General features: G+C 38.1%; 1 protein-coding gene across 4 annotated transcripts in view; it reads right to left on the bottom strand.

The window, feature by feature from the left end:
• The window catches only part of Efemp1 (EGF containing fibulin extracellular matrix protein 1), a 68,762-nt gene that overhangs the window by 30,696 nt on the left and 10,890 nt on the right, over positions 1-27,176 (bottom strand). The window lies entirely within an intron of this gene.

Consider the following 27,176-nt stretch of genomic DNA (forward strand, 5'->3'; position numbering starts at 1 on the left):
TTATCCTGTAATATCTGACAAACTTGATGATAAAATACACCGAAAGGAACTTTCTTATCTTAAGGGCCTGTTTATTTCTCCCTTCTCTTTGAGCAGAAAAGCAGTTCATGTGTCTTTGACTTCTTGTTCTTTTCCCAGTACTAAAGCGCCTTTACTTTTTATCACGCCAAAGCATGAGATTACTCAGTAACCAAAATATTAAATCTGAGCGACTATAAACTATCAATTTATATTTTACAAAGAACCATTCAACCATTACCGTTCTTAACTTTCCAATAAACTGTGTTGACGTAGACTGTGGGATCCCTCCCTTCTTTGTGTTAAAAGGCTGTGAATGTTGTGAAAGTCTTAGCAATTCATAACTATCAGTTGGAGGAGTGTAAAGGTGATGTGAGACAAGAGAAACTCCTGTACAATAAAGCTGCTGGCCCTGCGGGAGTTCTGAGTCTGAAGGTTTCTGCAAAACAACATATAAACATATAAAATGGTCTTTGAACTTTTAAATAAATCTTGGGCCTTTTATCTTATATTTCCTTGGTGGGAATGGTAACTATTCCATTATTATTCTCTGAGAACTCTTTCAATTCTGAAATAATGGTTTCTTTGATGAGTTCTTGGGTGCTGTTTTCAAAAGTGTCATTTCCCTGCTCAAATCTCATTTTCATGAAAAACTTGTCCTTGTTTTCTTGAGGTCAGGGTCTCAGGTCTCTGTTTCTTCTTCTCCCCTTTTTAATTTTTCATCAAACTTCTCCCTCCCCCTACTGGATTGGATCAAAGGGGAGTCTGCAAATGGACTCATCTTTCCAGCTAAGAGGGAAGGATTTATCACCAGAGGAGTTGGGAGTCCCTGATATTTAAAGGCCCTGCTGTGTACCTGAGAAGTTCCTTGTTTGCCAGAGTAGTTTCATGCACGCTTAGCAATGTAAACTGGAGAAAATCTCTTGGGGAGGCATGCACTGTATGATGTTTCTCAGTTGGAAAGGCACAAAGACAGACGGAGCTGTGCCAGGCACGTGGTAGATGTGGTAAAGGTAGATGCTGAATAATCCAGTCTTCAGGGGAATTTCTTGGCATGAGTAAATGCAGATGAAAAAGCCTGTGTGTTTTTGGCTCTCTTACATTACTTTAATGGTTGCTGTGTGTGACACATGTATGGAGTCTATCATATTCCACAACTATGAAAGAAAATGGAACATTTGAGCAATTTATATTGTTAATTTTAAAATTACCTTAGGATTATTTTTCCCTAGGAATGTAATTTTTATTTATGAAAACTTTTAAATGAAAGATGTTGGCTTCAGGTACACATGTGGTTAATGTAGATGATGGCGAGGCTGTCAGGAAGGTGTATGGATGTCCCCTGTCAGTGACTATCAGTCACTGAGGAATCAAACTGTTCTCTCCCTGCTAGTATTTTAAGTCCTGAATTCTTTTATTTGAGATGGTATCTTTATTACAAATATAACAAAAATGCTATGTATAACTTATTATATACCATGAACCAAGTTCAAAGGCGTAACAGATTTGTCTAAAAAGTTTTAGAATTGCAGAATAACTTCTTCCTATGGAGCTCCTTTTTGGAACTATGATTGAGATAGAAGAGTGAGTAAGATCATGGGTATTCTTTTCCTTTGTGTGAGTGTATATGTGGTGTGTGTGTGTATGTGTGTGTGTGTGTGTGTGTGTGTGTGTGTGTGTGTGTGTGTGTGTGTTGCATGTATGTATACATGTTCATATAGGTGTGTACACCTGTGTATGTAGGTGTGCTTGCCTATGCCAGAAGTCAATGTTCTATCTCCTCTCTCTCCACCTTAGTTTTTGAAACATGGTCTCTTACTGAACTTGGAGCTCCCCTTTTCAGATAGAGTGGCTGGCCAGAGAGCCCTGGGGATCTGCTTCCCCTTCTACAAAGTGTTGGAGTACAGCGCTGCTGCTCCTGGCTCTTGTCTGAGTGCTTAGGATCCAAACTCAGATGCCCACACTCCTCCAGCACACACTCTCTTCACTGTGTTTTTTTCCCCAGAACAAGGTCATGGTTTTATAATTACAGGCTTCAACTCTAAACAGAATTACAGTTTTATTTTGTGTCTTAGGAAATTTATTTGACTTTTCCAAGTGTCACTGCCATATCTGTCAAGTAGAGATAGTACCAATTGCATAATGTTATTGTGGTGATTAACTGAAATAATACAGTAAAAAATAGTACTGGTTTGTAGAGCGTGCTCAATAAATTGCATAGTATGAAAAGGCTAAAAGTTGACAGTGGATCAAATTAATATTTCTGTTGGATACAGATTGAAGGAAATAAGAAAACTGCAAATATTATGATTTCAGCATAATTTTCTTATTGATTTGCATATAATTAGACACCCTGTCATTTCTTTGCTTATTCATGGTTGAATATGGCCTACCATAGCTGAAGCCTGATCAGGAGGATCATCAACACAGCATGACCTTCCCTGCTTTTGATGTATTCCGGATGATACAAGAACAGGTAAAGCCAAACTTCCTTATATTTATTTCTCATTGAGGAAATTGGAACCTTCAAACAAAAAGGGGTCTGGCAAAATAAAATAGATCTAGCATTTTTTATATTTGATAATGTTTTGTGATGGGAAAGCACTGCACATATAGTGCCCCTTCATGACAAGGAGGTATTAGTGTTTATCAAGAGGACTTAGCAGACAGTACCAACCAGAGCTCCAATTAGTATTGAAATATAAAAATAAATAGAAAGTACTATTACATAAGTTTTAGCTTTTAAAAAGATGTGAAAATGGAAATTTTAGCAACAACTTTTGTTTATTTAATTATGTTTAGGGCCTTATAGTCACTTTCTGACAAGTTTATGATGAAATTATAACTCAGAACTAGAGAAGAAATGCAAAATACATCCCGATATCACCAAAATATCTACACATGAAAGCAGGACCAGGATCTTGAATTTTTTTCTAAGGATCTGGCTGAGAGTTAAACTGAAATGAATGAGTTAGATTTGCAGGGTATCTGATTTCTCCAATGAGGAGGTTCAAATAAAAACACAGCTGTGGCCTATAGCGCTTGGACCTGGGTGTCAGTGAAGCAACTCTTTGTCTAGAGCAGAGAGGGAAGCTTCATTGAGAGCTGCTTTCAGGTTTTGAGATGTTTACAGGTAACAGACAAAGATCATGACATATTAAGAAGTATTTGTTTTGAAAGTTAATTTTCATTTACTTTTGGACACCAAACATTGTGAGGAGAATCATATACATTCGTGTATATAGTCTCTTGTTCCCATGTTAAAAATGCAGGTAAGAGAGCCAACAGTGACTTCCTCTGTCATCTTGGATTGGTTCTCCATTTCTTATGTTTAATATTAAATTTTGCATCATCTTTGAGACCATTGCTCTAATTAGAAAGCCCTGCCTGCTGCTCCCTCAGTGAGGGACACAGACATTGGACATCTCTTCTTAGTTAACTGTTTGTAGTTGCTTTTACTCTGACCCAGGGCATATCCCTTGCCATCCTCTCCTGCCTAGTGAGGCTGGGGCTTCCAGGCTCTCACAGATCCCCAAACTTGGCTCTGGCTATATACTTGAATGATAATAAAGTTTATAAAATTCTACACAGTTGCTCTGAACCTTCACTGAGACATTATGGATAGTTCCATATACATAATGGCCTTTCTTGGGCTCCTGTTCACCAGTGCATCTTACACAATCCTCCAAACCACCCATGCTACAGTCATGTGTAACACATTCTTGCCACTTTCCTGCCTCTGCCAGTGGGTCATCCTCCAGCTCTCCACCTCACCAGGGGAGATTTCCCTTCAGGGTCAGCACATATCAACCTACTTTATAATTCTTTCCCAGATTCATTTCACCAACACTATGTCCCACTGTTCAGCTTGCCTTTTGACAGCTGTAGCCATAGCCATCCTTGCTAAAGAGGACTGGCAGTGATCATGAGCTATCTTGGTGAGACCCTTGCTAGCTGTTCTCCACGCCATCTTTAATTAAAGCCACAGAAAGGATGAAGGGGCACTTGGCTCATGGTGCCTTGTCTGGCCCAAGCCTCTATACAAGTTTTATTCTCATCAATTAACTCTGGCAATGTCCACAAGGTAACTGCAGCTTTATAACTCAAAGCACATATCAGTGGCTTGTGTAATTAGCAATTGAGCTCTCCATTGGATTTGATGTACACATCCTAATATAATATAAAGAAGCAAAATACTTATGATAAATGATATTTAATGCTTCCATTTTACTTCAGTTTGTCTTTATGATAAATGATTTCTTTTTTCATAATTAGAGAACATTGTACCAAGTAATGTGTTTATATGGACTTTCTTCCTGGCCTCTGCAAACTCCAAATTTCAGTTTGGTTTTCAAACCAATGTTTCAATCAGTTTTAGTACATCCTCTAAAACAGAGCTGACTTCAAATAGTAAAAACTCCTTCAAGAACTACAGCTGGGGTCTGAGTGGGAAACACCAGTAGTAGGTGGAATGACTAACCCATTACCAAGGGGCCATAGAGCTGCCATGACCTCCACAGCTGTTCTCCAGCCCTAGTCTCTGCTTGTCACGTAAATAGAAGTTAGGCTTACAGACAGACTTGTGCTGCTTTGAGAATGGCATTCGTACCTGATTTTCTACATAGTATGACAATAAATGGAAGATAAAACCAGTTCTAAGCATTTAGAATAAGTTATGTGATCTTTTTAATAAATTATAATTCAGACGCTAATTTAAAAATTAACACTATGTTTGTGCATTTAAACCTTCTATGAGCCAAGATGATACTGGGCACCTCTCAACTTATACTAAGGTCACTCATCTTGTCATGTTTGCCCATCTTTTGGATAAAACTCAAACTGTTTCCATGGTAAGCCAGGCTCTCCATGCTTTGACTCCTGTCTATTTACACCCTGTACACTGAGATCACACCAAACAACTTACAGTCTCAGCAAACGTTTCTTGCTAGGCCTGGAAATTTTTTTCTCTTGCCCCATCATTCCCCCATGTCTCTGAAATCAGATCCCTACAGCTTTATAAGAACAAAAGCCAGTGTCACTTTCCTCAGCAGCTGCCATGCCACACTGAACCAGTCTGCTGTCTCATGGGCTCTGTGGGTTTCTTGGTGCCTGCTGTGCTTTGACCATGCTCACTTCAGGCGTGGCAAGTAACCTTGATTTTGAAGACATGTTTAAGGGTCTAGCAGTGAGATACCTTATCTGTGGTTGGTGACATTTGACCAACTGTGACAAAGCAAGGTTAAATCCATATCCTTCATCTCATTCCCAAATCCAACATGAGACATAAAAGCAACCCAGACAACTAACTCATCATCTCAGAAGACTCCTGCCCTGCAGAGGGAAAACTCAAGCATGATCATGACTTACACAGACCAAGCAACAGACATGCTGTTGGCTTTGTAAACTGGTTGTGTATGAGTCTTCAGAGAGCAACTAAGTGAAATAAGATCTAAATTCAGCTAGAGTTTCTTTGGCCTGTTCCATAAACCCTATATTCTTATGAACTCACTCAAATTTATGTTTTATTAGCTCAGCAGACCAGCTCTGCTCCTCCTCCTAAACTATACTTCCTTTTCCTGTACAAATAAAAATTATTATTGTTAATGAAGACAACAACTGGAAGATGTACTTTCTGTAGACACCAGCAGAATTCCTCTTTTCTTTAAGAGATTGCTTTTCACCCCTTCTTATCTGAAGAGTGGTAGGGTGGTGGGTGATGGGGCAGATAACTGCCTTTTGTTTATAATTTCATATACTCACAAAAACCTCACATTTGAGCTAGCCCTGGGTTCATTGCATTTGGAAGAGGTCAGCCTTAGTGTTCAAACAATAGTATGACTGTGAACTGTCTAAGCATAGGCTTAGACAGTTTGTAGGTAGAGACTTGCTGCATAGTTCTCTAGTTAGACTTCACAATGAATGTATAATGATGTGGGTATGAGACACACAATGATTATTTAAGGGTTAGTTACCTCTTAATTGATAATTTCATAAAGTGTGGAAACAGAAATCTTACCATCTTATGGATGTGTAATTGATATTTACCTTTATAGCTATGAATAAATATATTGTTATTAATAAGTATATTGCTGTTGACCCTCCCTGCAGTTAACTTATTTGGAATCACTGAATCAGGAGAAGCACTCAGATGTAAAATAGCAAATGGCACTTATTAGAAATAGGGATCAATTTTAAGATAGTTATGATGATCTTGAAAATAGCCCATAGATATTATACCTCCTCCTAGCACTGTTACCGTATATACCATACTCAAATGCCACACAATTCTTTCTGGAGACACTCACTCGCCTATCAATCAGACTGATACATTCTCTATCCCACAGTGAAAATTGGGACAATTTAACACACTTAAGCATTTATGTAGATTTTTCTTCTTTATTATATAGTTATCTGGAGGCGGTATTTTCATTATGTCACTAGTTGATCAAATTTTCTTATGACCATATCAAGTCTAAATGGCTTACCCAGTAATTCAGGGTCTTATCTAAACAGTCATCTGGTGACTTTTCTAGTATTGTTTCCTGCTGTGCTCACAGAGGTTGCCTTTTTCTCTTACTGCAAACAGTGGCACCAGGATTCACACTGTGTGGCCTTTAGGTTGTGCTCCCAGCAAAGCCTGCCTGGCTTCATCACCCCCCCCCCCCGTTTGTTTAATCCAGATCATCCTGCATGATACGCATTGTCTAAAAAGTCCTAACAGCCATAGCCCGTCCCCTCTGATGAACTCAGGGCTGCTCTGCAGCTACCATTTACCACTGCCTACATGGAAATGATGATCTCTATTGTAGAATATTATTTTAAGATGTGTTACTTTTGTTTATGTTGCATTTGTTTAACTCTGTGAAGCTGTGTTACTTTGCCTGTCTAAAACAGTCTAATAAAGACCTGAACAGCCAATAGCAGGCAAGAGAAAAGATAGGCAGGGCTGGCAGGCAGAAAGAATATATAGGAGAAGTCTGAGAGGAAAAAGGAAGAAGTAGCCAGAAAAGGAGGACACCAGGGGCCAGCCACCCAGCTACACAGCAAGCTGCAGAGTAAGAGTAAGATTTACAGAGGTAAGAGAATGGGAAAAGCCCAGAGGCAAAAGGTAGACTGGCTAATTTAATAAAAGCTGGCAAGAAACAAGCCAAGCTAAGGGTATTTATGATTAAGAATAAGCCTCCTTGTGTGATTTATTTGGGAGCTGGGTGGTGGGCCCCCAAAAAGAGCAAAAATGAAAAACACTCTCAGCAAGGTTTATTGACATTAAACATTAAATCATTTGTAACATTTAATGTTTAAAAACTTGGCAGGGCGTGGTTGGCACAATCCTTTAATCCTAGCACCCAGGAGGCAGAGGCAGAAGCCAGCTTGATCTACAGAGTGAGTTCCAGGACAACCAGAGCTGTTACACAGAAAAACCTTGTCTCAAAAAACAAAAACAAAATAATAACTAAATAAATAGATGATTTGATGATTTCTTATTTTTCTAGTTAGATTGGAAAGTTTTTTCAAGGAAGTCAGTGTACCTACATACTTGATAGTGTTTCAACCGATGTTAACTGAATGCCCCGGTATATGAGTCTATTAATGCAGGAATATACACTGAATAAATGAATGCACGAATAGTATTGACTTAGCAGTACACATAAAAAATATATTTTAAAATTTCACTCCCAATTTGTATTGTAGCAGAGAAAGATAGAGTTTTTAAAGACCAAGGATCTGTAGCATTAAAGCAATTCCTGATGATTTATGGTTATACCTATAGGTTGATGCATCTCTCCACCCTCATTAGAGAAGCTTCTATTTGTAGTAGATGGTGACTAACAAAGAAACTCAACTAAACAAGAGACTGCAGAATGTTTGTCCCTAACTAGAACAGATATATAGTACTCCTTCCTCCTAAGGCTCTGGGGTCACTATAGAAAATGGGGTGGAAAGAGTAGAGCCATACACAGTGGGTGACTCTGGTCACAGCAAGGCAGCTGCACATATGACCTCATATCAGCATGACAGTATGCACATGACCTGTGCAAGCTCAAGCCAGACCAAATGGAAGGGGAGGAGGGTACTAAGTCTCAGACACAGCAAAGGAGCTATTGGCAATTGTTAGCTGCCGGGAGAAGGGGGTCAGGTTTCTCTAAGAGTATAGCCCCTGGTAAGTCAGCCGCACTCCAGTGCAAAGCCACACACAATGGGCAGCACAAATTGTCTCAATGAATTTTTTTAAAAAAGACACAAAATTAGGTGGGGAGGGAAGGGGGAATGGGTCTGGGAAGAGGTAGGGATGCTGAATATAATCAAAACATATTGTACAAAATTCTCAAAAGCTAATAAAATATTTTTAAAAATTAAGGTCCTTGAAATTTAAATTATCCTTTAATGTCTACAATGCAAAGAAAAAAAGTGATCTAGACAAGAAAGGCCTGAAACAGTCTCTTTGGGCTCCATAACTCCTCAGTTAAGCCTTCATGCTGGAGATGAACACAGCATGAAGCTGTGGTGGTGTGAAGGCACCATGCCCTCCTTCTTTTCTTTTTCTTTTTTTCTTTTTTCTATAAGAGAGACTGAGAACTCATTCTCTAGGGAGTGAACTCCTGCAATGTACAGAGGAGTTTTCAATGGTTAAATGCACTGCAAAGTAGGGACAAGTCCACACAAACCTTACAGTGTGTGCATAAGTGCCAGAGGAAAAGCCATTGCTGGGTTTTATAAATTTTTCTTTGCCTTCTACAACTTTGAAAAGATCAACTCTGGTTTCAGTTTAGTTTTCTTTCTTTTTTTTCCCCCCCAAAAGAAACCGTATGACCACTTCTTCAAATTTGTTCCAGATGGATTTAGTCACAGGATGATTGATTATCCACTCAGTTGTGAGCTGTGTGGTTAAGCTCAGAAATCTACAACCACTGTTTGGAGCTGGGTTTCATGGTAAGTGGCAGAAAAGATAATCCTTCACCTGTCATTTTAGAGTTAGTGATGAAGAAGGAAGAATTCAGTGAGGCTGCTCATGTCAAGAGGATGTTTTAGCAAACGGATAGCAGAATATGAGGAAAGCTTAGGAGCATAATGCTCCTGCCGCCTCTAGGCCTCATGGTGAAGAGAACCAGATCTAACTTGGATCCCTGCTGAGAGCCGAGCCAGCTCTCCCTGATTTAACCTCCCTGGGATGCTGAAGGCTAGAGGCCATAGGCTGGCCTGTACCTGGCTTTGAAGTCTCAACAGCCCATTCAGCAGGCCCCTAGATGCTTTTATTATTGATATCAGAGATATGTAGACAACCGGAAAACAATCTACTACAGTAAGCTTAGAGGCAACATACTGTGCTCTATCAGAACTGAATTACATACTCTAAAAAGGAATTTTAAAACATTTGATCTATCTTCATCTTTAAGAGAAAGTCAATTTCCTTTGGATTTTTGTTATTATTGTTAATATGATTGAATTAGACTCTTTTTTTTTTTTTCTTTCTCTTTAGTTAATTCACAGGCTGGCTCCAGACTATTCTGCTGGGAGGAACAGTATGACTAGTGGCCCCCTCTTGACGTCATCAGCTGATTTTGCAAGTCTTTTTTGATTTCTACCTTTGTTGACTTTTCTGGGTTTGGTCATGTATCTTTTCTCCCTTCCTTAGAATGTGACTCGGCTTTACCCCTTATCTGGTTTTGGTAATAAGCCACCATCCTGTCTCTTACCAAGATACTTACTCCTCAGGACCCCAAAAAAGTTCATGTAGAATTTTGTTGTCCCTGAATTTTTCAACTTATGTATCTATTGCAACCTTAGGTTATGTTTGAGGGCATGTCTCTTAGCAAACTTTTATGACAAAAGAAAACATATATATATTTAAACATAAAGATGATGATTCTTGGTGCAGGCCATAACTGTAAGAAGAAATCAGAACAGAGGTTTCAATGGGAGAGAAAAACAATTATCAAAGAAACACACAACTACTGCAAAGTTGTTGTAGAGTAAAAACAGTGTATATTGCATTTATTTTATATAACAGGCACCAAGTACACACTGCTCTCTAAAACTGAAGAGTATTGCTGCTGTACTTTCTCACTAAGTTTTATTTCATGGATATTGTTTATATGTACAGGGTAGTGGAAGTTTTAAAATCCAAGAAGATAGAATTTTTTAGGAAAGATTTGGAGAAGTTGATAATATTTGAAAAGTTCAAGTCAGTGAAGGGGAAAAGAATGAGTTAGGCAAAGGGAGCAGACAGAAACAAGGAGGCTTTTCTGTTGGACAGGACCTCACCCATACATTGCCCTTGGGATGGGTAGCTGAATGAGGCATCCAGTATCTCACACTACCTGACAAGGGGTATTCATTTTGTTTTCAATTATTAATTATTTTATGAAACCATTTAAAATTCTAGATTTAACTATAAAGTTTGGCCAGTGTCAGTTCTAGAGTTTTAATTAGATTGTTGTGGGCACCTCTGATCTGGCTCCCAGTGATGCCGGTGTCTTGGCATTCTTCCCCCTGAGTGTGGCAGGGTTCCCTGACTTATTTTGAAATAATAGATTGGCTGCCATTTCTTTGATTAGGTTACAAAGGACCATGACTTTAGCTTAATCATCATTCTCCTTTGCTCCAAAGAAGCTTCACATTGTTGGATGCTCCATGAAGAAATGTTATGTAGAAAGAGATGTTATGTAATGGAAGAACTCATGAGAGTGGAAGCAGGAAGTTGAGTCCTGCTAATAATCACAAACAAATGAAGGAGGAAGTGGGTCCTCCTAGGCTAGCCTAGAGATAGTTGCTGCCTGGTAAAGACTCAAAACTAGAGAAGCTGTGATGTCACACTTATATCCCTGACCCAAAGAAGCTGTGTGATAATCAGTGTTTGATGATTAAAGCTTCTAAGTTTGGGGGTAATTTTATGTATTGCAATGGATAACTCAAAAGTAGCCTTCCCTAAGGTTTATGAAGCTAAGCAAGATAAACTGTTTAGGTTGTGAATCTGGTTTGAATGCAAAGCTAAAAAAAAAAAATCCAAAATGAAAGGAATCCATAGACTTTAAGCGATCCATCCTTACTGAAAGTCATTCCTTATCCTCAGTGAAGGTGAGAAATTTTAACTCAGAATCAAGAAAATAGCAGAAGGCTAGTCATCCTTTATGTTGGTACTTCTACATTATAAAGAAGTTTCTGTTAACAAATGCAAAGTTATTTACTGCGCATCAAAAATAAAACAATTCATTTCCAAGTCACCACAGTAATTACCCACACTGGGGCCTGGGGACAGAAAGCAGTGATCTAGCTTTAATGCTTCAGTGATTTGGACAGGACATCCAGTAGACAGTCAGTACTAGGTGTGAACTGTTTTGTCAATAAACCTTCAGTCATTAAAAATATCTAGTTTTCTCTTTCTGAGTCATTGATAGTTTTATATCACAGGATGCTCCTGCTTTTTTCTCAGAGCTTATTTTAATTTGCCCTGGCATGTTTTCCTTCTTTTTTTTTTCCTGATAAAAATACCATCTAAGCCGGGTGGTGGTGGCACATGCCTGTAATCCCAGCACTCGGGAGGCAGAGGCAGGTGGATCTCTGTGAGTTCGAGGCAAGCCTGGTCTACAAAGCGAGTTCCAGGACAGCTTCCAAAGCTACAGAGAAACCCTGTCTTGAAAAAAAAAAACAAAACAAAAAACCCGAAACAAACAAACAAACAAAAAACCATCTAAAAAGCAAAGAAGAACTCCTCTCAACAGAAACAATTTAAAGTGTCAGGTACTTATCAGTCAAGAGCCAGAATGTTGGCATAGTACCATTAGCTGAAGCCTGTTTCTCTCTGTACTGTTTGCAGTCTATCTGGGTATGGAAATTCAGTTTAGGAGCTCAGAAAACTGAAGCTCAGGGAGATGAACTGGATTAATATGTCATCAAATCTGTTAGGGGAGGACCTGGATAGAAATCTTTGTGTCTTGCTTAGTTTTGTAGAGTTTCTAGCATTGTTTGCTGCCAGAGGCTACTTTCTGGACTCTCCCTGAGCATGAAAGCATGAAAGCATTCTGCCAGAGAGGAAAAGTCTCTTTATTAGTAAGCAATGGAAATATTTGTGTAGCACAGTTGTTGATACAGCTGACTCCTAATGAAGAAACAGAGCATCTCTTCAAAGGAGAAAAAGCACCACATGCAGATCTGATTATTCCCACAGTAGACTGGCGGCTGCAGAACACTGACCCGGAAGACCGCAGTGAACAAATCAGCTTCACAGCGGGAAGCCTATGGCCAGCTCTGGGAGACATGCTTTTCATTCATAATCCAAATGGAGATTTTTATAGAGATGTATAATGTCAGACTGAATGTAAAAATTCAGAATTTTTAATAGGGTACTCAGTTTGTAAATTCATTGAAGTCTGAGAGTCTTTGATCCTGAATATATAGCAAATAGGAATTTTTAAAGTACATTATATTGAATTTTGAAGGTAAATATTTCTACATAAACTTTAAAGTATTTTTTAATAAAATTTCACAATTGATTTACTTAGGTATCTGAGTCACACAGCAGAGGAACCCAAGAATAAGATGGCTTTACCATCTTATTCAAATACTATGTAGTAATTATTTTACCCAAGTCATACATTCTAGACAACTGCTCTTTGCTAGGGGTAGTGGTTATAGTGAGGAGGTGTGATGGTTAATTTTATATGTCAGTTTGCCCAGATAACTGGTGAAATATTTCTGGTGTGTGTTCTTGGGGGTGTTTCCAAAAGAGAGAGCCTTTGAGTTGGCAGACTGCATTAGGCAGATGGCCCTCACCAATGTGGATGGATGTAATATAGTGCACCAAAGGCCCAAAAAGCAAAAGTGCAGAGGATGGGAAAAATCACCCTCTGCTTCTCGGCCAGAAAAATTATCTTTCTCTAGGCATCAGAGCTCCTGGATTACAGACCTTTGACCTCTGTGACCTGTACTAGTGTATCCCACCTTCTCAGGCCTTCAGACTCAATCAGTTCACTCCACTGACATTTATGGTTCATTAGCTTGTAGACCATATCCTGTGGGCCTTCTTGGCCTTCATAATCATGTGACAATTCCCATGATAAGTCTCTATTTCTCTCTCTGCTCTGTCAGCTCCATTCTGGACAGCCCCAATTCAATCTAACACACAGAAAAGAAACCCATTACTTCTAAAAACAGTTATTTTCTTCCTGCTGAATAATAGCTTTGACACAATGGTGATATGCCATCTATTGAGATAATTATTAAAAATTAGATTCCCTTATTTTATTACAAAGGAAACTCAAACTCAAGACTTGTACTAAGAGGAAGGCCCATTACTTTTAGTAAGTTTTACCCATTTTCCACAACTGTTACCTGATTTTTGTTTTAGCTTTGCAAAAAAAAAAAAAAAATCAAATATCATTCATATACACCTTGTTCTTGAGATCTCCTTATTTTCCATTATTTAATATAAACTGTACCTGGACATTATGAATATGAGAGAAGAAACTATAGTTTGCTAAGGATTAGTTTGTACTCGATTCACATTTTTGTATGTCTGCCTGTCTCCAATAATTCTTCAATGCCATCTATTAGAATTCTATTACTGTTTGTAGCAAGATGTTGTAATGACAACCAAATAGTACAGGCTTTTTCTAATAGAGCAACATCCTGGTAATCTTTTTGAGGTGTTAACCACCTGTGATAGGCTGGGTTATTATAAATAATTATGTTGCTATGCTTACACAATTCATTTTCATGTTTTAATTGAAAAATCAGTAAGAAGGTTTTTCAGTTTATTTAGAGTTGAGTTCTAATTTACAAAGGTTTTCTATTTAACACTTTTTTGAATGAGTTATTCACCAAATAATCTTTCTTGTCTTTTTTTTTTTTTTGAACTATCATTAGCATCTTAAATTGTACCACAATTAAATTTTCATTTTTATTTAGCTTCCTTTTATCATTAGCTCCTTTCCCACATCACCAAATCTGGGGACAGGGGGTGAAAGTGAGGGGTGGGGTGGGGGATTATACAACTGAAGCTCAAAACAAAGGCTGAATCTAGCTTCTTCCCTGGATTAGGGCTATTATGATTCAACAGGTCATGAACTATTTTAACAAAAAGGGCTCACAGTTTTTACTGTGAAGTTTAATTCATCATGAATGACTGGGATTTTCTGCCTTGTTTGTTGAGTGGGGCTTCATCCCGAACTTTCTTCTGATTATGTAACTTAACAAAGTCTGAGGAATGTAAGGATTTTGACATTTAACACTACTCTCAGTCAAGATATTGTTTTCTAGTCTACTTCATGGTTTCTCAAACATTTTTCTCTTTACTAAAAGTCTCTCTGACTAACAAAGAAATGATCCTGGTGCTTCAGAATGTGTGATGACCAAGCCAGGGTGGTGCCTATCAGCTTCATTTCTGTTTTGTTGACCCTTTCTAGGTAAACTGCTAAAGAAAATTCTTTGTTGAACAAATAGTGCTGTAGCTTTCCAGGGTGTCCTGTTCTCTTGTGAGAGGCAGTGTGCAGGTTATTCTGATAAGATCTTGAGAGCAGGACTGAAGTCTCATCTCTGACCAGTATAATCTGGGTACTTTCCTACTGCAAATAATGCTGAATGAATGTTCTGTGCATGCATGTATACAGACATGTGCAGGAATAGGTGTCTGTATGTGTACATGCATGTAAGCACAAATTGCTAGAATATACTTGCTCCAAGCAAGAAAGGGGGCATCCATCCCACACAGGCCACTTTCTTAACCACCATTCAACAATTTCTTCTGGAATATTCTATCATCACAAAGTTCTCAGGAATAAATATGAAAAAGGATCAAAACACATTTTATGTAGCAGTATCTCTTTAGGTCTCAAATTATAAAAAAAAAAAAATGTGACATTTAATCACATCAATAGGAGTTTTTCCTGAATCCAGAATGTGAAGGACTTGGTATCCAGAGAGGACACTGAATAGGATTACTGAGATATTTCCCATTTTGGATTATGTTTCATGGCTCCTCCCCAGGTTAGATCAGGGTTAGAGGACAACACTCGCAGCTGCAGAGTGGAAGCTACTTCACCTCTGAGCCTTTCAGACTGAACCATATAAATCACAAAGGCAGGTGCAACTTCTGCTTAGTTCTTCTGTAAGCTGGGCACGTGTGCTGCTAGTGACATACAATGGCCTGCAGTTACTCCTTTGCCAACTGTGTAAGTCTAAGGAGGTCTCAGCTCTTCTGGAGGTCCTGAGACCCTGGCACTCTTTCTTGCCTACTAGCAATTAAATCTTTCCTATTCCATCTTGAGATCAGAAGTAATCTTCCTTTACTCATCAATTGACTTAGTGACTTTTCTGGGTTCTAAAAGTAAAGAACATATAAAGCTCTGGTCCCTAGTAGGTCCAAGGACATATCTCACAGAGGCCAGCTTCTGTCATCCTTCCTCCTTTCTCTTGCTTCACCATCCTTCACTAAAGAGTTTAGGATATCAGAGAATTCATATGAATGTCTGTGAGCCTTACAGAAAGACTACAAAATCTCACATATGTGGAACCTAAAAATTCCAAATTTAGGAAAGAAAGAATGTGGTTATCAGAGGCTGGTATAGGTGAGGAAATGCTAGTAAAAAGGCACAGTTCAGTTAGTCTGGCAGAATGAGTTTTTGAGACCTGTTCCACAAGCTAAAAGTATGGTTAATAATTTATTGTATATTTCAAAATGTATAAGAAGTAGATTTTAACTATTCATACCATAAAATGTGTATGAAGTAATGGATACATTACTTAGCTTAATGAACATACTATTAAAAGTTACACTGTGCCCTCAAAACATATAGATTTACTACTTGCCAATTAAAATAAAAAAACACAGGGGTTGGAGAGATGGCTCAGCAGTTAAGAACACTTGCTACTCTTCCAGAGGACCTGGGTTCAGTTCCCAGCCCACATGGTAGCTTGCAACCATCTTTAACTTCAGTTCCAGAGGATCTGGTGCCCTCTTTTGGTCTCCAAAGGCACCAGCATGCATGTGGTGCACAGACATACATGCAGGCAACACATTCATACACATAAAAATAAATGAATAAAATAAATTTATGAAAACACAGCTGGGGATATATATATCAGCTATAGCACACTTGTTTAGCATATATAAGGCCCTGGGCTTCATTTTTAGCCCTATACATTTTTTAAATTAAAAAAATTAAAGTGTAGAGAAATGATTTAGTGAATAAAGGCACTTGCCTCCAAGCCTGACAAACTGAGTTTAATCCCTAAGAAACACATGTGGGAGAAGAGAACTGATTCCTAAAAGCTGTCCTTGACCTCCGCACATGTGACATGTTACACTGGCACCCACACATTACTTATGTAAATGCAATAAAAATATTGAATAAAGATTCCAGCCTTATGATTATTTTATTTTGAATATCATGAATATTAAAATTCCACCAACCCAAGTTTTCATGGCATTGGATTTCTGAGGAAGGGTATATCTGATACAGACTTGAAATCACTACATAAAGGCTTGTCAGAAAATAATATACAACTTTTTGAAGAGTAGATAAAATTTAGAATTTAAGTGGTCTCTCTCTCTCTCTCTCTCTTTTTACTTAGCACCCAGTTATGTAACACTGCCCCCTGTGTTTTTGTCCTTTTAATCTCCATTCAGATTGAATAAGAATTCCACACCTCTGCAAGTGTCTCGGTTCTTAGCCTTCCTTTCATGTACTTCTTCACTTTGTTTTCACCGAATGTTTACATATCAGTTAGGGCTGAACTACAAACCTGCAATTGTTTTAACATCTTGTAATGACAGTGTTTCTTCTGCCAATGTTTGCATGCAGTTTTCTCGATCAGTTTTGGTTTTGAGTGTACAATTTGCAGTTACCTCCTGGAAAAGGCAATGTGCTAATGGATTTCAGATGTCGCATGATTAACTTATTTGTACATTCGTGCAAATTCAAACACATTTGGTACAAATTTTGTTTACTCTTTGGTTTCAAAGAACAAAATCATGCCAGCAACTCAACAAGTGCGAAGACAATCCTTACAAAAGGAGACTTATTGATTTCAGAGAATATAGCTTGGGGTTTTCTGCTGGACAAAGAAATAACAAGCCAGTTCCTTTGCACATTCTTGAAGCTTCCCAGGCTTGCAATTCTACTCTAATCTGCTGCTGCTTTGCTCTTCTGTGGGGAGAGGGAAATTCATTCCACAGATGAAGTGTTAACCAGTCTTTACAAGAATCCCCTCCTGTGATGGGAAGCACATCTTTGATCAAGTTTATATGGAAAAGAAGACACAATGTACTTTTCAAATGCCTGATGACTCACAGAGTACTAACAGAGTGGGATGGTCATCTGCACTGACGACACTGGGAAGATTCCGTATTGCTTTGGGGCCAAAGCCAGAGACAACTTCCATCTATTCTGTGGCTCAGTGTGCACTGAACCTCCAAATCATACTGCTTCACACCACAAGTCTGTGTCATGAGCTTATTGGGAGCTCCATAGAGAAGACACAGGTGTCACCGAGGGCCACTCATCACAATCAGAACACAGCTACAGCTTCACTCTGGCAGTGTGGAGATTTCACCTTTTCAGGTTTTACAGAGAGCTGTGGGGCTCCCCTGTTACTCCCTTTCTTTGAGATTGTACATTATCATGTCCTTGGGTCAGAGACATAGTTCCAGCAGTGGCTTATGGCCCTATGACCATGTGCTAATAACTTCAGTAGGAAGAGAAGGAAGATACAGTATCATCCTACCCTACAGCAGCATGTATGTCTTTATACTTTCTCTTTGCTACTCATGTTCAAAGGGTATTCTGATACTGCCTTCTGACTTATATGGCTCACACAGCTTCCTAAAAGCTTAGGTTAAGCTAGAACATTCATTCTCAGATTGAGCAGGTATCAGAAAGAGGATTATTACAGTGTGGGTTTGTGGTCTACTTCCAGAGTTTTTTGATTCTGTAGGTATGGGACCCAGAAATCCACATTTCTAGTAAGTGACCAAATGTGTTTGGAGCTTCTGGTTTAGGGAGGGATCATACTTTGAAAGCACTGGAGTCAGGATCCCTACACCACAGTTTTCTCAGGAAGGAGAACCATCACATTGATCTCTTCTATCCTTTTACACCAGTTGTTATGATTGTGAAGAATGTTTTTTGTTATTTTTGTTATTTTGACACAGGGTTTCTCTAGCCCTAGCTGTCCTGGAACTTACTCTGTAGATGAGGCTGGCCTTGAACTCAGAGATCCACCTGCCTCTGCCTCCTGAATTCTGGGATTAAAGGCATGTGCCACTACCACCTGTCTATTATGAAGAAATTTTAAGGGCATTTCTCCATATGAATCAGATGCATACATATATTCTTAACAAGTACATATTAAAATGACCTTAAACTGACTAAAAATTCAATGACCACACTATTTTGAAAAGTAAATAATAAAATGTATTATATATTTAGGAGGAAATCAATCATCCATTGCAATGCAATTTATTTAAAGGTTAGCCAACATTTCTCTATACATTTCAGTCCTATCTATTAAGTTGGCTTTAGATACTTTTCAGATACTAAAAGCTAATTAACAATGAAAAACCATAAGCAGTTTTAAATAACCATTTTTCTTTCTGCTTTAAGTATTTTTCAGTTTAATGTTATAATTTACACAATTATAGTCTTCCTTTTTCAAAATACCTGTTTTCTTGTATCAAAGCTCTTTACTGGGCTGTATAATTATATGTAACAAAAGCTAGGCATTTTCTCACAAAACTTACCTAAGCATCCAAAGACCCTAACCACATTAGTCAGAGCAACAAAGGGTAGCATTTTAAAGCTGCTTGTTAAAAACAATGCCAGGTATGTGGAACCACCTGATTACACTATAATTTGTAAATATTCTTTTGGTTATGAGATCACATCTATTTAAAAATAAAAGAAATAAAAGGAATATTACCCTAGCATCTAAAAAGCTGAACATGTTAGCTCATGGTTTTTAAAGAAGTACATGAATAATTACTTCTTTCTTTTTCAAAATAGTAGTTTATCTGTAAACATGCAGAGCATAACACAGAGTCGACCAGAGGATGGAGGTTTGGTCTGGAAGCCTGAGAAGATGACCTGCTAGAGTACATGGCTCCTCCAGGCTTTGTAAGAGCACAGTGTTCTAGTTGCTGCTGTGTCAGATAATAAAAAAAGGATAAAAATCACTGAAAATATAGTTCAAAATTGACAAAAGAAAAATAGTACAACCTTCTCACAAAAACCAACCAACCATCTGAAGAAACACCCATCTTCCAAAAATCAGAGGGCCTTAAATACCCAGACATATACAACAGAAGAAAAGAACCTATTGGTACCAATATACTCTACAGGGTAATATATCACTACCTAACATCAATATCTCTTTAACTCTAGAATAGTTGTGGTCCCGATTCAATTATAAATCAAGCTGGCTTTGGAGTTGGAATGTGGCTCTCTCCATCTCTAAACCCAAGTATGGTGATAAAAGAAAAAGGTTAAGAGATTCTGTCTCCTATCAGAAGAGCCACCCAGTGTGGAACAGAAGAAAACCAATAATTTAGGGACCATTTTCGTCTAGACTCTATTTCTTTCTATGCTTTTCCTTGCCTTTGAAGAATTCCTTCTTTATTCAGTATAAATCTCAAACTTTCTATCTTGATATTGAAAATGTCCAAGTTTTTCCACAGTAAAAAAAAAAAAAAAAATAAGCCTTTCCAATAGCAATCTCTGAAGTCTCCAGAAGGAAGATGGGAACCCACAACAATGACTACACCCAATCCAGAATGATGCCATAGTATCCACAAACATTATTCAATGATCAACTTTAGGCTGAAAACTCTCCAAGATAATTCCATAATAAGATGGCCCATCATACTACACTTCTAGCCAGAATCTCAGACAGTCTTACCCATGACTCTGAGACTGGCTATAGACTCTACAGCTAGTCCAACTGAGACCTAACTATCTGAGCTTTCTTACAGGACCTCACAGAGATACTGTCGCCCCCTAAACAGCAAGAAACAATTCTAAAAAAAAATGATACTCTTTTTTTTTTCCCCAAAGGTTTCGTGTTTCTCAGGATTATGGATAATGGTTATAGGGTTGGAGGTGGCAGAAAATATTGAACTCAGTATTCTTAAGAAAAGAAAAAGGAATGGATAGTTTTAGGAATATTAAGGTAGATTATTATACATACTAGTAAACTAATTTAGTAAAATATCAGCCTTAGATAAATTGCACTGTTATGGATTCTTGTATATTGATACAAATGTAAACTATTTTATATTCCTATTTAAGATAGTTTCTATATTGATACAAATACAGAACTATATTTGTAATGTACATATATTTCTACTCTTATTTGAAATGTTTGTATATTGATACAAATGTAAAATTATATTTGTCATACTGTATGTATGCTCTACTTTAGGATATTTTGTATATTAATAGATATTTAGGATTATTGTCATATTGTATATTGTACTATAACCGACCAGCCAACCAACCAACCATTTCACTAGCACTACCTTTACCTGAACAAATAGTTCGATTGTCTCTAAGCTGTGAGACACATGGCATCTGGAGATGTGCTGGGATGGCTACCTGTCCTGTTCACTTCGACATTTGGTGAAACAAGAACTTCAGTTCTAACATCGTGATAGCTTTTGGACAAAAGCAATTGGAAACCCTAAAATATGTGTTCACATTTTCTCTGGTGCCTTACATTATACATGCATAATATCTACATCTATGTATATATTATCCATAATACATAATATCTGTATCTATATCTATGTATATATTATCTGTAATACATAATATCTGTATCTATATCTATGTATATATTATCTGTAATACATAATATCTATATCTATGTATATATTATCTATAATACATAATATCTGTATCTATATCTATGTATATATTATCTGGAATACAATCCAGATTCTGCCTTCTGAACTTGACTCTAAGTCCATTTCACTGGGTATCTTTAAAATTTTTTATGACAATGATTTATTGATTGCATGTGTGTGTGTATGCAAGAGTGCATGTGCCCGGGCTTATATGTGCATGACATGGCCTGCATGTTTAAGTTAGAGGGCAACTATTAGAAGTAATCTTTTTCCTTTCACTATTAGGAACCCAGGTATCAAACTCAGGTGGTTAGAATTGGTGACAAATGCCTTTATTCACTGAGCCATTTTGAGTTCATTTTTGATGGCCTAGTTAGTTTCCTTCATTAATTAGTGGTTGTCACTGTGAAAGGTGACCAAGTTATTATCTTTCATTTTATTATAAGCCATGTAAAATGTCCCATTTTTTAAAGTTCAATTAAACAAACAAATTCCTTTAAATTGGGCAATTTATATTTTCTCTTACTGCCAGTTTCAAAATGATTTTTTCTCCTATAAAGCTAGTACTCAGAAAATTCTATATGATAGAAAAATTCATTCTTGACTTTAACTAGTGAGTTCTAATTCCATTCCTCTGAGGAAGGTCACATAGGGACTGCATAGCAACAACATAGGAAACTAGAGGTGAGTAATTGATGATTTCTAATGTACTTCCTATTCATTCAACTTGCTTTTCTAGACAAATTTCTATTGTCTCTGAGGTAGATGATATCACATGGACTGTAGATATGTAACACCAAAATGACCATGTAATTGTGTATCTGTAAAGATAATGCCAGCCATTTATAACTCCAGTGTGTCTGGTTCCCCTATTGAACTCTTCTTTGTCAAGAATTACTTTAAAAAAAATCAACATGACATGACTTGATCTTTGGATGTTGTATCATATTTCAAGCCTTTTGGTTTTGTACAAGACTGAAAACTCTGGAAACGTATGTGGAAAGGAATAAGACCTCCATGTTTTCATTAAACTGTTGACGTAGAAAGTTGGCTATATTTTATTAAAAATATTCAATGGTAGTTCTATTAAAAGTGTGATTGGCATGGTGCATTTGAAAACATGGTTTAAGACAGAAACACAATAGATACCACAGCACTTGCATAAAGAGTTCTCAGTTTTGGATTATGTAATGATGTATACTTGTTGAAAAATATATGTAGAAAGAAGAAATAATTTTTGTACAACTATGACTCATGTGTAAGCTTTCATTTATCCTAATCCAGCCAGCCATGGTAAATGTGTTGAGCTTACTGGACACACTCATGCATCATTTAAAAGGAGCAGGGAAGTTCATTAAGAGAGAGCTCCAGGAATGGCATTGTGATGTCAGGGATCTAGGTCCCTGGAGCACACTGTTGTTGTAAGCAGAGGCCCTCACACTTTCACACTGGTTATAAAATGTTATTTTGTGCTGCTGGCCTGGAATGAAAATGTCACACATCTGCAGTCAACTAGAAGGAGCTAGGCTGCATATTTGATTAGCTCAATAATAAATGGGCACGTGTGACTCGGCTTATATTAGTCAGATCCCTAGACAGATTATTCTATTGTTATCATATGAAATAACCCTTTTTATCAACAATTAAGTAAATCCACATTTATTGGATTATTTGCAAAATTGGGAGGTGGAAAACAAACCAGCTTAAGCCTTAAGTCATTTAAAAACTTTTAACCCTGCTTTTCATAGTACAGATTCCCAAGTCCAAATTTTAGAAATTGCTGAATTATTTAGAACAGTTTAGATTAAATACTCTGTTCTGTATATAATAGATAGCTATGTATGTATATTTTCTATAAGCAAAGTGCTGAATAATTTTAATTTGTAATTAAAAAATCCCCAGAGAACTGAGAATTATGGTATTTTAATATGTGAAAAATAACTTTGTAAGGTAATCTAAATATATCTTTTGGTATGCTAATTAATTTAATAAACATAAGGTAAAATTTCATCCAGTAACCTGAAAAATAGTTAAGTGACTACTTAAAGATACAATTTTCCAATTAGACAGAGTGCATGTAACATAGCTGTGTCTGTGCTGGGAAATTGTACCCTACATACATGGCTACTGAAGCTTTATAAAAAAAGAGCTTTTCCTTTAAAAAAAAAAAAAAAAGATTTATTTCTCTTGAGAGAAAGCCTGATCTGACCTAGTCTGGTCATCAGATGACTAAACACCCTAACAGTCGTCTTGGAACTCTCATCCAATAACTGATGGAAGTGGATGCAGAGATCCTCAGCCAGGCCCCAGGTGGAGCTCCAGGTGTCCAACTGTCGAGAAGGAGGAAGGACTGCAAGAGCGTGAATTGTTGAATCCAAGATTACAAAAAGCACAGGGACAAATAGCCAAATGAATGGAAGCACATGAATTATGAACCAAAGGCTGTGGAGCCCTCAGCTAGATCAGGCCCTCTGGATAAGTGAGACAATTGAATAGCTTGATCTGTTTGGGAGGCATCCAGGCTGTGGGACCAGGATCTGTCCTTAGTGCATGAGCTGGCTGTTTGGAACCTTGGGCTTACACAGGGACACTTTGCTCAGTCTGGAAGGAGGGGACAGGACCTGCCTGTACTGAATCCACCAGATTTAAATGAATCCCCAGGGGTGTCTTGGTCCTGGAGGACATGGGAATGGAGGAGAGGGGCTGGGGGAAAGTGGGGGGGGGGGTGGGAGGGGGGAGGACAGGGGAACCCATGGCTGATGTATAAAACTAAAACACATAATAATAATTAAAAAAAGGAAAAAAAGATTCATGTATTTATTATGTATAGTGTTCTGTCTGCACATATCCCTGTAGGCCAGAAGAGGGCACCAGATCTCATTACAGATGAGTCACCTTGTGGTTGCTGGGAATTGAACTCAGGACCTTTGGAAGAGCAAACAGTGCTTTTAATCTCTGAGCCATCTCTCCAGTCCCCATCTTTTCCTTTTTTATTAATTAAATATGTCTGTTCCTGCAGGTTTTTGAAAATGTTTTAAATTGAAATAGAATTATATCACTTCCCTCCTTTCTCTCCTCCCTCTCAGTTGGATAATGAATAAGGGGGTTCATCCCTTATAGCTAGGAAGTAGAAACAACCTAAATGTCCTTCACTAGATGAATAAATAATACAAATGTGGTACATGAACACATTGGAATACTATTCACCTGTTTAAAAAAAAGTGACACCATAAAGTTTTCAGGTAAGAGGATAAGCCTAGAAAAGACTATACTGAGTCAGATGACTGGACCCAGAAAGACACTGTGACATGTTCTCCCCCTTTGCAGTTCCTAGCCCCAAATCCTCAGATATGAGGATTTAACTTGGAGCTGCCACAGAGATCATAGGTGTTGAGTGTGGAGTCAGGTTCAGGAAAGGTGCTGCGCTGGGTAGGGGATGGCAGGATACAGGTGATGTGAAATGGGAAAGGTAAAACAGGGAAGGGGACTCCCAGTGGGGAGGAAAGGGTCAGTACAGAGGAGGAGGAATGAAGGACAAAGAAAACCAAGGTTGCTTGATAAAGCCTTAATGAATCATTATTTTATATTTACATAAAATCATACAGAATGCATAGAAGAGTGTGTGTGTGACCTGTGTGTATCTGGGTGTTTATGTCTGTGTGTCCTTGTGTGTGTGTCTCTGCATATGTGTCTGTGTGTACATACCGTGTGTGTGTGTGTGTGTGTGTGTGTGTGTGTGTGTGTGTGTGTGTGTTAAAGGAACTTAAACCACTTTGGCTGCAGTGCTCCCCACAAGAATCACAGACTAATAAAAATCTTGGTAATGGGCACAAGAAATCTCCTTTTGAATGGTTGGTCAGGGTAGTCCAAGTAACTCCCAAAAGATTTAGATTATTAATGTAGTCATTGGTTGCATATCAGGGGTTGAGGTTGGTCCCTATTGATGAAAACACCACACACTGAAGGCACATGACCCAGATGATTCAACCTGGATCTGAGCTGAAAGCCCCTTTCCTGTGGTCTAGCCTCCATGGTTCCAGAAAATACTATGAAAGCTGCCAAGAGAGGTGCTACCCAGATGCAGTACCTATGAACCATGTCAATGATTAGAAGTATATTCATAAAGGTGCACTATGTGTTGCTAATATGTTAGTGGTAACAACAGCTCTCTAACTGGATTTAAGGCCCATTCAACAGGAGGAAAGTCACGCCAATACTATAAACCTAGCCAGTTCTAGGGCTAGTGCAATCCTGAGTATTAGAAAAGAATCAACTACCATCACTTGGTTAGACCAGCACAATTCCTTACTACAACTCCAAATCTTCTCCTTATACCCACAGGTAAGTGTAGCTGCCACCCCTTACCAAAGAAGCCCTTCTTCACAGCAAATGGAGACTATCAGAGAAAACCAAAACTGGACACAATGCAGAGGTCAACAGATTGTGGTGAGCCCAGCCCCTACATCTGCATCTACATCACAGTTCCTGTAGCTGTCGGGGAAGAGGTAGTTAAAAGATTGTTAAAGTCAGAATGCCAGGACGTCCGCTGTAAAACAGTCTCTCCTAGAAATGGCTGCACAAACAAGATCAGAACAATGGCAATATCAATGGGCATGTTAATAAGGAAGGGGAATTTCAAGGGGTCTTGCCCCTAGACATAGAACTATAGGTAACTAGTCTAAATATTTTAAAGGAAAATTGCATAGGATTTCATTTTCACTATTCACAAGTGTGTTTCTTCTATACCCAATATGTGTATTGGATTTATTTTATTCTAAAATTTCTTCATTCAGTTTTAGGCATTGTTCCTCAGTTCAGCCAAAAGTACCAATGATGAACCATGAACTACTTTGATTAATAACCCTATCTTTATCTGTTTTTCTTTCAAGTATCATTAAAGTATACAATACCTAAAGGGCTAAAAATAACTCAGAATGTAAAAAATCTAAACAACTTCATCAAAGATACTTTATTTCAGAAAAAAATACCATCAAAACTTTTAAGTTAATGTAGTCAAATAACTCAACTAAGAGATGGTATATCTGAAATAAACTGAAGGTATTTTTCACCAGTGTTCATCAAAATACATATATTCTCATATAACCTCATCAGTTTATCTCATTGTCATAATCCTAAATTAGATACCAGAATATCAAGCAGATGCTAAAGCATTCATCATCAATACTGGAATTCTGACTCATGACAATAATACAAAACAGATGCTCCTCTGAGATCCACTGAAAGGTGACACCATCACTGCATGAGTTTGCTGTTAATGTGGGGTGACTTAAAATTTGCCCACAAAATATCAAATAATAAAAACCAGAGCAGGACGAATTCCTCATTTAACTTACAAGCCATTCAAAAGCTCCTGTCTCTATTTTGAAGACAGAACAAAGCACTAAAGAATAGAACATGTCCCACTAATGCTTGATGGCACTAATTCTTTAGGGATTTATGACTTCATTCATGACAAAGTAGAAGGGCAGAGCCCCTAGGCCCTCTCCCTTGCCCAGTGTGTATGGTGATGATAGGCTTGTGCATCCTATGGAGTCTACCTACTCAGCCCCTAGCAATGTGAAAGGAGTTTGGGATCTCCTATAACCCATTCTCAATAAAAGAATCATCACACAAGCAGTTCTGAGAGAATCTGTCAAGAAGGAAAAGGCAAACAATCCCTTAGCACAGTCCAGTTAGTTAATATCTTACATATCTTCAAAGCCCAAGATTCTTATCACTCTGCTAGCATGAGTCTGCAGCTGTTTCTGAATACACAGTGATGTGTACTCTGTGAAAACAAACAGAGAAGCCCAGGCAGATGGTGCAAGTGACAGAAGGAAAATGTGCTGAGATAAGACCTTTAAAGGAAACTGCCTTGTAAACGCAGAGCTCCCCCAAAGTGGAGAGTAGATCCCTTCTTTTCTCTTGAGTGAGGAAAACAAGTTAGTGGCAACTCCAACAAAAAAAGCTTAAGAAACTGAAGGGGGACATTTACTGAGTAGGTCAACAGCACAATTTCAAATTCCAAACAAATAACCTGACAGCTATGACTCTGGCACCACCCTGCTTTGGTTTGAAAACCAGCTCTGTGCCTAACACCTGTGTACCCTCCGATTCTCAAACTTGGCTAAATACTGGAGTCACACTGGGAGCTTTAAAAAAATATTGATGCCTGGAATTCATCCTTAGGGAGTGCTACTAATTGTGCTAGGGTGTGGCTTGGCCTCTGAGAATCGGTAAATGGCTCCTAAGTGACTACAAATAGAGCAGCTGAGGTTGGGAACCACCGGTGAATTTTCTAAGGCACAGCCTCCTCATCCGT

This window comes from Onychomys torridus, chromosome 10, assembly GCF_903995425.1.
Source record: "Onychomys torridus chromosome 10, mOncTor1.1, whole genome shotgun sequence".
Lineage (NCBI taxonomy): Eukaryota > Metazoa > Chordata > Mammalia > Rodentia > Cricetidae > Onychomys > Onychomys torridus.